Below are 12,573 nucleotides of genomic sequence, written 5' to 3' on the forward strand. Positions count from 1 at the left end.
TAGAAATAAAATTTAATGGTTTTTATAATAAAACTTAAATAATCTATTTATTAATGGAAAAACAAAATGTAAATTGATATAAATGTACTAATATATATAAATTAAATAGGGACATGTAATTAAAAATAAAAAAATTAGAAAATACTTAACTTTTGATTCAATATGGCTCACGCGCGTGGTCTACGGTGCACCGGCAGCTTGAGGAACATTGGATCTGGGATCAGCGTGATCGGATGGCCAGAGAACGTGGGTGCATGGCATCAAGGTGAATCATGATGCACAGGATCCTAGGGCCAACTCCCCACGTGCGCGCGCCCTTTCCCGGTTTGAATGGGCCAATGAGAGATAGACACGTCTCCATCTTCTTCACAAGATTTTCAGAAAGCACCTTTTACAGCGCTTTTTGCAGAAGCGCTATGGAATAGCCCCTTCTTTTACACCTGCGAATTTAAAGAAACCACAAAACGCGGCAAAAATATTTCGCGACCATGCAGGGACGATCGTCCGGAGGTCACGAGTTTAGTAGCACCTGAGATTTTCCCCAATTTTGCTTTAAACACAAAGCCCCAATTTAGAGCTTAAAACCCTAACAATGGCGCATTGCTTATTCATCCACAGAAACGTGATTAAAGCTCCAGAAACAGTTAATACATCATAACAAACACACATATGCAATTAGATTTCAACATGGATGCATGAATTAACCTAATCGATTCAATTTATATTTGAACAAACCTTGGCCTCTTGAACGTGAATTCTTGTGGTTAGGGACCTGGTAATGATCGGCACAGCTTTAGAAGATCCTTAGGAACGTATTGGGATCAAAGAGAACTCCTCTAAATGCCTGCAAGTCGGAAACCGAATCTCAAATTTTCTCCAACTTTTTCACTCGAGTTTGAGGGTTCTTGAGCTGCAAAAACGTAACCCTTGCACTATGGATTTGTTGTGTATTTATAGAGAGGAGATTAGGTTAACAAAATTGAAAGAAATCTATGTAAATCCTTGATTTGCAATTTGAGAAAATTTGATTGAAATATATTTCCAATTCTTTCTAAATTTGCTCAACTCCAATATTTTTTTACCAATCTTCATGGATCACGAAATTTGAGTCATTAATGTGATATATTTGATTGGAATTGAGGCACAATGAGATCTCTAACTATTTTTATGATTTTATGTATTTAATTTATGATTTAAACTAATAAAAACCATAAAATAAATAATAAAAAAACTCTTATCTTAGGGCGTGCATGGGCTTATGATGAATATTGGGTAGAAATAATATAGGCCCATTTGGAAGATTTTAGATTTTGTGACCTTTTCTCTTCATATTTTCCTCACAAAGTAGTCCAACTTTAACAAGGTGTATCTCCCTCATTTTTTGAGGTATGGAGGTGTTCTAAGACATTCTAGAAACCTTAGAGAGTCCTCTAATCAGGGATTTTGGTCTCATATCAAAATTAGTTTCCATGCTCCTTGTGTGTCCTTTTGAAAAAAGTGTCTTTTTGTTGACTTTTGAAGATGACCTATAATGTACAAAACCATATCTCTTAAACCACTGACCTATGAGCTTTGATTCTTGGACCATTGGATAGAGGAATGAATTCCCTTCAAAATGAGCTTTGGTGGGAATTTTTCTGATGAAGTATGAATATTTGGTGAATTTTCAAAGTTTGGTTGACTTTTTTAGTTCATGCCCAAAATAGTAACTCTTGACTTTTGACTTCTCTGATCTTTCCTTGCATCATCATGATCAACCCTTGATCAAATGATGATTTTAGGGTTATGAGAATGTTGTTGACCAAATATCTTGAGTTTTGACTGTATAATGACTGTTTTGCCCTTGGGAGTCGACTGTTGACCTAATCAGGATTTGAGGGACTAAATTTGCTCTGTTTGACTTGAAACTTTATATGGAGATACTTTGGGATGTTAGTGACCCTATGGAACCACCTTGAGCCATTGATTCAATGATTTTCCTCTGAATTATTCAAACCCTAGTTTAGAACTTCTGTGTGGGAGACCGTGTTTTGGAGCTTTGTCTTTTGATTTGGTTTTGTGTATGAAAAATAGCATGGGCAAATTTTGGGGTATGACAGCTGCCCCTGTTCAATTATCTTAAACCTGAAGATGTAGAGTGGTTTGCGCGCCAGTCGGTATCTGAAGGTGGAAGATGATTGAACATAAGAATACCAAGAAATTTGCCCTATTTGAAGTAGGGACTTTTGTCGGAGATGGGCTGGTGGATGCCATCTGGTAGTTGAATTTTGAGAAGATGTTGTTTGCGCGTTGATCGTGTCATTACCGTTCGTGGTAGATGAATTAGATCCTTGGGAATTGATCGTGTCAGTATCGTTCGTGATACTTGAATTAGATCTGAGGAGATAATCGTGTCTTCATCGTTCGTGATGATAGAATTAGATTCTCTTGTCGTGTCAGCACCGTTCATAGTGACTGAATTAGACTGGGAAGGCCAGTGATCGTGTCCACACCGTTCGTGATGATAGACTTAGACCTCTGAAATTTGATCGTGTCAGTACCGTTCGTAGTATCTGAATTAGATCTTCTATCGTGTCAGTACCGTTCGTAGTAGCTGAATTAGACTGAGAAGGTCAGTGACCGTGTCTACACCGTTCGTGATGATGGAATTAGATCTCTGAGAGTTGACCGTGTCAGTACCGTTCGTAGTAACCGAATTAGATCTTTTGTCGTGTCAGTACTGTTCGTAGTAGCTGAATTAGACTTTGAAAGTGATCGTGTCATTACCGTTCGTGGTAAATGAATTAGATCTTCGAGCGTTGATCATGTCAGTACCATTCGTAGTAGCTGAATTAGATCTTGGAAAGTTGGAGATTTCGTTCATTTGTCGGTACCTGTATTCTGAAAAAGGTAAGGTTAATCTTTATGCAATGTCATGATGCATGGGTTATGTAATGAATCCCTCAAAATAAATGAGAGCTTTTGCATGTTATGTATGAGTTCATTATGAGGTAATGTATGCAGTGTATGAACATGTTTATGACATATGATATGTGAATATGATTTATGTTGTCTTTGATTAAGAAAGTAGATCTTTATGTCCTTGTAATTGTACTGTCTGATCTTGTCTTGAAGATGCTCAGCTGGGAATTTATGATTTCTGCTTGGAGATGATCAGTGACTTGATGTTCCCTGATCGGTGATAAAGATATTGATAGAGCAAAGTGTTGGAGAACAGGTAGTGTTGAAGATGTAAACTCTGTTGGGGAGCCATGTCTTTGTCGGGAGCGTTTGAAGATATCTTCTTAATGATTACTCTGTGGGGATATGATCTTGTGAACTTGGCTTTGTGGGGAGACATAAGTGTCTTGACAGTTGCCCCCGGTATTATAGCACTTGCCATTCCTGGATTTGTATTGATTAGAACATGCCAATGAGTATTGATTGAAGATATCAAACTGGACTTGCATAGATTTGCCCCCAGATATTAGGGAATTTGGAAAAATTCGCCTCGCAAGGGCTTCATGAGATGTGCACTATGGGTGACATGCCCCTGATTGTTTTTGGCATCTTTGAGAGATTCTCGGAATCTTGACCTGATTGCCCCAGATTGATTGGGAAACGTGTCGTGCCCCTTGTATTGCTTCTTGGAGTAATCTTGTCTATCGGGATAACTTTCAGTCATAAGTTGTACCCTGTGCAAGTTCTTTCTGTTGCTAACATTTGAAATTACGTAGCAGAATATGTTTAATAATGAATTCATGAGATGCAATGCATACGTTTGTCTTGAGTTTTTTTTTTTTTTTTTAAAAAAAAAAAAAACATTAAAACAAGAGATGTGAAAGCGTGATATTTGTAAAACATGCTATTTTTTGTAGAAGCGAAATATCCACTCAGCATTTTAGTAAACCTTAAGGAGTCGGGATACCTTTTTGGTGACAGTATGCTTTCGAACTAATCATGCTTCAGTTAGGACTTTCAAGGGTTGTAACATGGCTTGGTTCACGGTTTAAGAAACAAAGGATAAAGGCTCAAAATTTTATTGTACCCACCCCTCTTCGTGATGATCTTCAGTCCTAAGCTCAGCTGATTCGACTTATGCATTCAGGTTCCAAGAGACTTTTGGATTTGAACCTTTGATAATGATGATGGTTCACAAGCAGAGAGAACTTTTGAGATGGCAGTCACTTCTTCCTTTTGGTAGTCACAACTTTGAGTTGTTCAAGAATTTATTGACTTCTCTCTTTTTTTTCATCTTTTTGATATCCCTAACTTTTGCCTGAACTGTCTATTTTGAGATTACAGTCAGCGGGATGCCTTGATTTTTGCCTAAGTCTTCTTTTTGATTTTTGACTTAGCAGGATTTTCTTTGTATATATGTTTTTTCATTTTTTTTTTTTAGATATTGACTGCCTTGCTTAATGATTGATGAACCACCATCGTCTTTTGATTGACATCTCCAACACTTCTTTGATGTGTGCGGATGAACGCTTGTGATTGCAACCTTTGTTGAAAGGTGTACAGAGTGATTCTCTTAAAATAGAAGGCACAGCCAAAATAACTGAGAACTACCCTGCCCCAGGTTAAAAATGCGGGTGTTTCGTACAAAAAGAAACTTCTACTCCTTAGGCTCAAAGGGGTTGACGAGGGATTACCATCCTTATATCTCCACTGTTTAGGAATTGAAACAATGCCTGTACATCGTCAGCATAGTCCGTTCAAAAGCATATTGTATGAGGTTGCGGTATCATTTTCGTCATCCTCCCTCAAAAAGTATACAACTTTAGCAGGAGTTGAGTATCACAAAAACATATGCAGAATAAAGACATAATTTAAAATGAGTGATAACGAAATAATTTATTCAAGACAAATATATGCAATGCACTGATGCTGATTATTAAAACAAATAATGTCTATCATAATTGGAGTGTTTAAACAAACAGAATAGAAATTGCAAATGAAAGTAAATCTAATGATCTAAAAAGTTCATCCTTCTAGGTATTAATCAATCTTTTTGTGATTAGGCATAGGAGTAGTGATCACCACAGGAGTCTTGGGATGATAGAATTCAATTTCACCAGCATCGATCATGTCTTGAATCTTGTTCTTCAATGGCCAACAATCATTCGTATCATGCCCAGGGCTATTGGAGTGATATGCGCACCTCGCATTGGGCTTATAACGAGAAGAGGAAGTACTAGGATTCCTCGGAGGGTCCTTCAAAGTGATTAGCCCTTTCTTCAGCAATTGTTGCAACGCTTCGGCCAGAGTCATATTGATCTTTGCGAATTGGCGCTTAGGTGTATCTGACTTGTGTCTTTGTTGTGGAACTGGTGTAGAGGTCAGAATTGTCCCCACAGATTGGTTGGGTTCATTGCGACCTTTCCGATTGTACCCAGTATTGGCCATATGAGGTTTCTCAGGTTAATTGAAGTCAATGATCTTGCAATCAATGAGGTCTTGGATCATGTGCTTCAATGGTCCACAATCCTCTGTATCATGACCAGGACTGTTTGAATGATAAGCACATCTTGCATGGTACTTGTACCTAGGAGCGGGATTAGTAGGAAGTGAATATGGAGGCAATAGAGTTATCAAGTTCTGATTGAGCAGTTGTTGCAGAGCTTGAGACAGCGGCATGGGTAACGGAGTGAATGACCGCTTAGGTTTGGATTTCCATTTATCATGCCCACCTTGCTTCCTTTGTTGGTCCTTCTCCTTCTCGGCCAGAAGTGCCTTTAATTCTTCTTGCCCCTTGGCCAAGTGAAAGATTATTTTCTGGAACTGGTTATTCTGAGCCTGAAGATTTTTGACAGATTGTTCGAGATCCATTTCCTTGCTGAAATAAACAGCGGGAAAATGAGGCATTTGTTTTTGTGAAACCTGTGATGCCATGTTTATGAATGATATGATTATGCATATGCAATGTTTTCGAGGACCCTGGAATTCAAATTTGTTTAAAACAAAACAAAAGAAACTTTATTAATAATACTTAAGGGAAAGAATTTGCAATTTGTTTTATTCGTATCTTTTACAAAAATGAAAATATAAAACTAGGAATAAAAAAAAAATAAAAAAATAATAATAAAAACAAAAAGTCTTCAAGTCTCCCATGGACGCTTCCTTTTTGAACAGATGAAGTTGTTGATGCCTTGCTCCGCTTGAAGTAGCCTTGTGAGCTCTAATACTTTCTTTTCTTTAGCACGAAACTGAGCTTCAAAAGTGTCTCTTTCTTCTTTTAATTGAATCCAAGATCTCCTTAATTCTTCGATGTCAGTTGGCATGTCTGGATGAGCAATAACTTGAGGAACTTTTTCCTCGCAATCGGGCTCCACTATCACAGGTAGGACATATGGATAAGGCATGACGAGGCGTTGAGCACGAGTGCGCACCCATCTAAGATAAGGCCCCAAAGGAATGGAGTTTCTCTGCCCCAAGCTCTTGCTATCAATTCTGTTCACCATATCCCATGCTCGTATAAACTTCCGGCGGTGATTTTGAGTATCATCTTCATAATCAAACACAACCCTTTGTAAAAGCATCTGATGAGGACCATCTCTTCGAGCGTAACCAAACTGTCGCAAGGCCAAACAAGGATTATAAGTAATACCCCCTCGTATGCCAAGTAACGGCACATTAGGATATTGTCCACAACGGTCGATGATGGTAACACTCTCCTTGGATAAGGAAAGCCAGCGGATATCAGAATGAGAGAGTGACATTATTCTCTTATGCCATTTCAGCCTTTGATCGTTCCTCATTACTGAGCGAGGAAAGTGCGAAATAAACCACTTAGATAGCAAAGGTATGCAACACATAAGAGTCCCTCGTTTCTTCATAGTACGAGTGTGAAGAGAGTGTAGGATATCTCCAAGCAAGGTAGGAACTGGATTGCGTGTCAGAAAAATCTTTATGGCGTGCACATCAATGAACTGATCAGGATTAGGGAATAATACGAAACCATAAATGAGTAAAGATAATATGTCTTCAAAGGCTTGATAACTCATGGACTTCAAAAACATGCGAGCTTTTCCGTATAAGAACTTAGCGAGGAATCCCTTGACTCCACTTCTGATTTCCCAATGACCATCAATATCAGACTTCTTAAGATGTAAAGCGGGAGCGATAACTTCTAATTTTGGAATTTCTTCCAAACCAGTGAACGGAATCTGGTCTCGGATGGGGAGTCCAAGTATGTCAGCAAACTCTTCCATAGTAGGTACCAACTAATAATCCGGGAAAGTAAAACAATGATGCTCGGGATCAAAGAATTGAAATAGTACACTCATCATTTCTTCGTCAAAACCTGAAGTAACTAAACTGGGCAAGAGACCATGCCTTTCAGAGAATCGGGAACCTCCAGGAATCTTTAATACCAATTCTTTCAGTTCGGAAGGTATCTTCACAAAGTTAACTCGAATGGTGTTTCTAGTCTCCATGACCTACAAAATAGAACAAAGATGAATTCCTTGGTCCTCGAATGGTTAGTCATGATGTTATGATGCTTATGATGTTTATGATGTCATGATGTCAAGTAGAACACAAACAAGTCACACAATTTTGCCTTAAGGTTAGGCTTGCATGTAGTCCAGAGGTGCGTACCCTCCCCCTGAAGTTTAGTAGGTTCAAACCTGTCCTATATAAAGATCGGGTTCCAGGGAGTTCATATCATTGACCTTTCTCGAAGGCACTTATCTCAGTTCGGCAATCGAATCGCCAACCGAAAAGGTCCTGAAAGTCCAGTCCATATGAGTGTAGCTTCGAGTATCAACCAACTTCAGTCGGAACCAAAGCCAGCCATCTCGCTACTTTCTAAAAGGCCAAAGTCAAGTTCGACTAAGGTTCTAAGGGCGAATTAGTGCTTAATGACACCACGCGGCAGCCAAGCATTTCCTCAGGTCGGATCCCAAGGAACACCAGGACAAACCAATGTGCCACACTAACGATGGCCATCAGATCAACCACATCAGTATACGCTGTGCAGTCTCCTTGATCTCATGCCATATACCTAAGGTACTCAGATCCGGGTTAGGATCTTTCACACAACAGAATATCCAAAACAACCCTGCAAAATTAAATCAAACAAAGAAAACAATAGAAAACATTTAAATGAATCCTAAACTTTTAAGGTAACCCCTCTTTTATCAAATTTTTTTCCCCAGCAGAGTCGCCAGTTCTGTAATACGGTGAACTGACTTTTTATTAATCGGAATGTCGCGGTAAGCAAGAGTCGCCACCGACTTTTATTTTATCCAAACAAATTCAGAAAGGCAAAAAGAAACAGAAAAAAAACCTTTTAAAGAAATCTAAGTTCGGGAGGTAATTTATGCAAAGGGAAGGTGTAAGGCACCCTTTGCATCCATGGTTTTCCATGGGCTCTTAATTGCTTTGCTTGCTCGTTTGTTTAGAAAATGTAGATGAAAGAGATAGGGACTTTAGCTTGTGAATAAGCGTTGCCCTTTTGAAAAATTATGAGAAAAGAATATAATAAAAAGATTTGAGCATTGCAAGGCAATTAGGGGCAATTACCTTAAACTCAGATGATAGGTCTCTTTTTAGCCTTTCAGAATGAAAGGGTCTATCCTTGCCATAAGAGGGCAGGAAGCCTTTCGTTTGGAGGTTGAAGGGTCATCGAAGCATCCTTTGCCATAAGACTATCCCATGCCATAGAGGGGCAGGTAGTCTAAGGCAAGGATCAGAATAAGCCATTTTTGTTAGACAACCAGAAGATACCTCAGCCTTTTTCCGTAGGCAACTTCCGAGGGTCAAGGTCATATTTGTGTATCGAAGGCAGCATCATTCTAGGGTCTCATGACCTTTTATCGAGGCAACATGGCTGAGGTATCCTCGTATTCGAGGGACATGGCTTATTCTGCAAAAACACAAGGCAACAGGCAACAAGGCAACAGGCAACAAGGCAACAGGCAACAAGGCAACAGAGAGGCTACCCCAAAAGTGTGCGTGTGTGCAACAATCACGTGGTTAATTCAATCAAATTATCTTGTAATTAGTTATTCTAATTCAATTAACAGGCTTGCACTCCCTAGAATTACTAACCACGCAATATAACAAATACGGGGAAGGGAGATTGCAACCAGCGGAGGAGAGGGGAATTGAAACCAGCGGGATATAAAAATAAAAGGCAAAAGGTTTAACACAAGTAATAATTGAAGATAGGGTTTAGGGTTACCAATACTCGTAGCTTTGGCAGTCGACAAAGCCTGAAAATTGGAAAAGAAAGAATAAACAGAGGGGTGAGTGCATTATCGGTTCGGAGGCAAATGAGGTTAACTCTAAAAAACAAAAGAATAAAGAATTTAAAAGTAAATGAATGAAGAGTACTTAGCTTGGCATTTGCCCTGACAGGGTTGGTGGGCAAAGGTTTGCCTGAAGCATTGACTCTGACCATTAAGAACTGAAAGAAGAAACATCAAGGCGTGAGTGTATAGGCAGTTCATTGGTATTTAAAAATAAACCCTAATTTTAAAATGGGGACAAAATAGACTCTAAAATAAATTGAATACTTAGCTTTGTGACGGGCGTGGCGCGTAGTCGGAAGGAACCATATTGATAACCCTGAAAAGGCACAAAAAGAAATATTTCAGTGTATTGGAATATTCGTCGTAAACCCTGATTAGGGTATGATTTAAATAAGAAAAGATAAATGATTTAATTAATTATTGGTCTCACGACCTAATTAATTAAATCATGATAAGAAAATAAAATCGAATGCAAAAATAATTTTTAGGAAATTTTTTAAAGTTATAATAGAATAAATATGAATTTTTGAATGCATAAGTAATTAAAATTAAATGAAAGAAAATAAATAAATATATGATTAAAATAAATATATATGTTTTTAACTATTATATATAAATAATTAAAGAAAATAAAGTTACTAATAAATAAATAAATAAGATATAATAATAATATTAATTAAATAAAGAAAAATAAATAATACAATAAATTATTAATTAGAAATAAAATTTAATGGTTTTTATAATAAAACTTAAATAATCTATTTATTAATGGAAAAACAAAATGTAAATTGATATAAATGTACTAATATATATAAATTAAATAGGGACATGTAATTAAAAATAAAAAAATTAGAAAATACTTAACTTTTGATTCAGTATGGCTCACGTGCGTGGTCTACGGTGCACCGGCAGCTTGAGGAACATTGGATCTGGGATCAGCGTGATCGGATGGCCAGAGAACGTGGGTGCATGGCATCAAGGTGAATCATGATGCACAGGATCCTAGGGCCAACTCCCCACGCGCGCGCGCCCTTTCCCGGTTTGAATGGGCCAATGAGAGATAGACACGTCTCCATCTTCTTCACAAGATTTTTAGAAAGCACCTTTTACAGCGCTTTTTGCAGAAGCGCTATGGAATAGCCCCTTCTTTTACACCTGCGAATTTAAAGAAACCACAAAACGCGGCAAAAATATTTCGCGACCATGCAGGGACGATCGTCCGGAGGTCACGAGTTTAGTAGCACCTGAGATTTTCCCCAATTTTGCTTTAAACACAAAGCCCCAATTTAGAGCTTAAAACCCTAACAATGGCGCATTGCTTATTCATCCACAGAAACGTGATTAAAGCTCCAGAAACAGTTAATACATCATAACAAACACACATATGCAATTAGATTTCAACATGGATGCATGAATTAACCTAATCGATTCAATTTATATTTGAACAAACCTTGGCCTCTTGAACGTGAATTCTTGTGGTTAGGGACCTGGTAATGATCGGCACAGCTTTAGAAGATCCTTAGGAACGTATTGGGATCAAAGAGAACTCCTCTAAATGCCTGCAAGTCGGAAACCGAATCTCAAATTTTCTCCAACTTTTTCACTCGAGTTTGAGGGTTCTTGAGCTGCAAAAACGTAACCCTTGCACTATGGATTTGTTGTGTATTTATAGAGAGGAGATTAGGTTAACAAAATTGAAAGAAATCTATGTAAATCCTTGATTTGCAATTTGAGAAAATTTGATTGAAATATATTTCCAATTCTTTCTAAATTTGCTCAACTCCAATATTTTTTGACCAATCTTCATGGATCACGAAATTGGAGTCATTAATGTGATATATTTGATTGGAATTGAGGCACAATGAGATCTCTAACTATTTTTATGATTTTATGTATTTAATTTATGATTTAAACTAATAAAAACCATAAAATAAATAATAAAAAAACTCTTATCTTAGGGCGTGCATGGGCTTATGATGAATATTGGGTAGAAATAATATAGGCCCATTTGGAAGATTTTAGATTTTGTGACCTTTTCTCTTCATATTTTCCTCACAAAGTAGTCCAACTTTAACAAGGTGTATCTCCCTCATTTTTTGAGGTATGGAGGTGTTCTAAGACATTCTAGAAACCTTAGAGAGTCCTCTAATCAGGGATTTTGGTCTCATATCAAAATTAGTTTCCATGCTCCTTGTGTGTCCTTTTGAAAAAAGTGTCTTTTTGTTGACTTTTGAAGATGACCTATAATGTACAAAACCATATCTCTTAAACCACTGACCTATGAGCTTTGATTCTTGGACCATTGGATAGAGGAATGAATTCCCTTCAAAATGAGCTTTGGTGGGAATTTTTCTGATGAAGTATGAATATTTGGTGAATTTTCAAAGTTTGGTTGACTTTTTTAGTTCATGCCCAAAATAGTAACTCTTGACTTTTGACTTCTCTGATCTTTCCTTGCATCATCTGATCAACCCTTGATCAAATGATGATTTTAGGGTTATGAGAATGTTGTTGACCAAATATCTTGAGTTTTGACTGTATAATGACTGTTTTGCCCTTGGGAGTCGACTGTTGACCTAATCAGGATTTGAGGGACTAAATTTGCTCTGTTTGACTTGAAACTTTATATGGAGATACTTTGGGATGTTAGTGACCCTATGGAACCACCTTGAGCCATTGATTCAATGATTTTCCTCTGAATTATTCAAACCCTAGTTTAGAACTTCTGTGTGGGAGACCGTGTTTTGGAGCTTTGTCTTTTGATTTGGTTTTGTGTATGAAAAATAGCATGGGCAAATTTTGGGGTATGACAGCTGTATACCACTACTGGCTAGGTGGTTTACATTTCATCTTCCCCGATCAGTGTTGAGAAATGAACAAAGAATGCAATGGTCTCGCAGGATTATGTCTTTGTCTCATTCAGATATCCGGTGGAACAACTTCTTTCAAAGAGACATTACTATCATTGATCATTGTGGAGAGTACCCTAATGTGCCACTCCTTGGCATCAAAGGAGGCATCACTTACAATCCCTCTTTAGCTCTACGGCAATTCGGATATGCAAGGAGCAACGGTCCTCATGACATGATTATCCGTGGCATTGTGTTTGATTACGAGAATGATTCTCATAGACACCGATGAAGGTTCATACATGCATGGGACAATGTCTATAGAATAGAAAGCAAAACTTTGGGGCAATGGAATTCTATCCCTATGGAACCTTACCTCAGATGGGTCCGCACTCATGCTCAGAAACTCATTATGCCATATCCCGCTATTCTACCTGTGACTATTGAGCCAGAGGTCGAAGGAGACGAACCTCAAGTTATTCTAC

The sequence above is a fragment of the Vicia villosa genome, linkage group LG1 (genome assembly GCF_029867415.1).
Source record: "Vicia villosa cultivar HV-30 ecotype Madison, WI linkage group LG1, Vvil1.0, whole genome shotgun sequence".
NCBI lineage: Eukaryota > Viridiplantae > Streptophyta > Magnoliopsida > Fabales > Fabaceae > Vicia > Vicia villosa.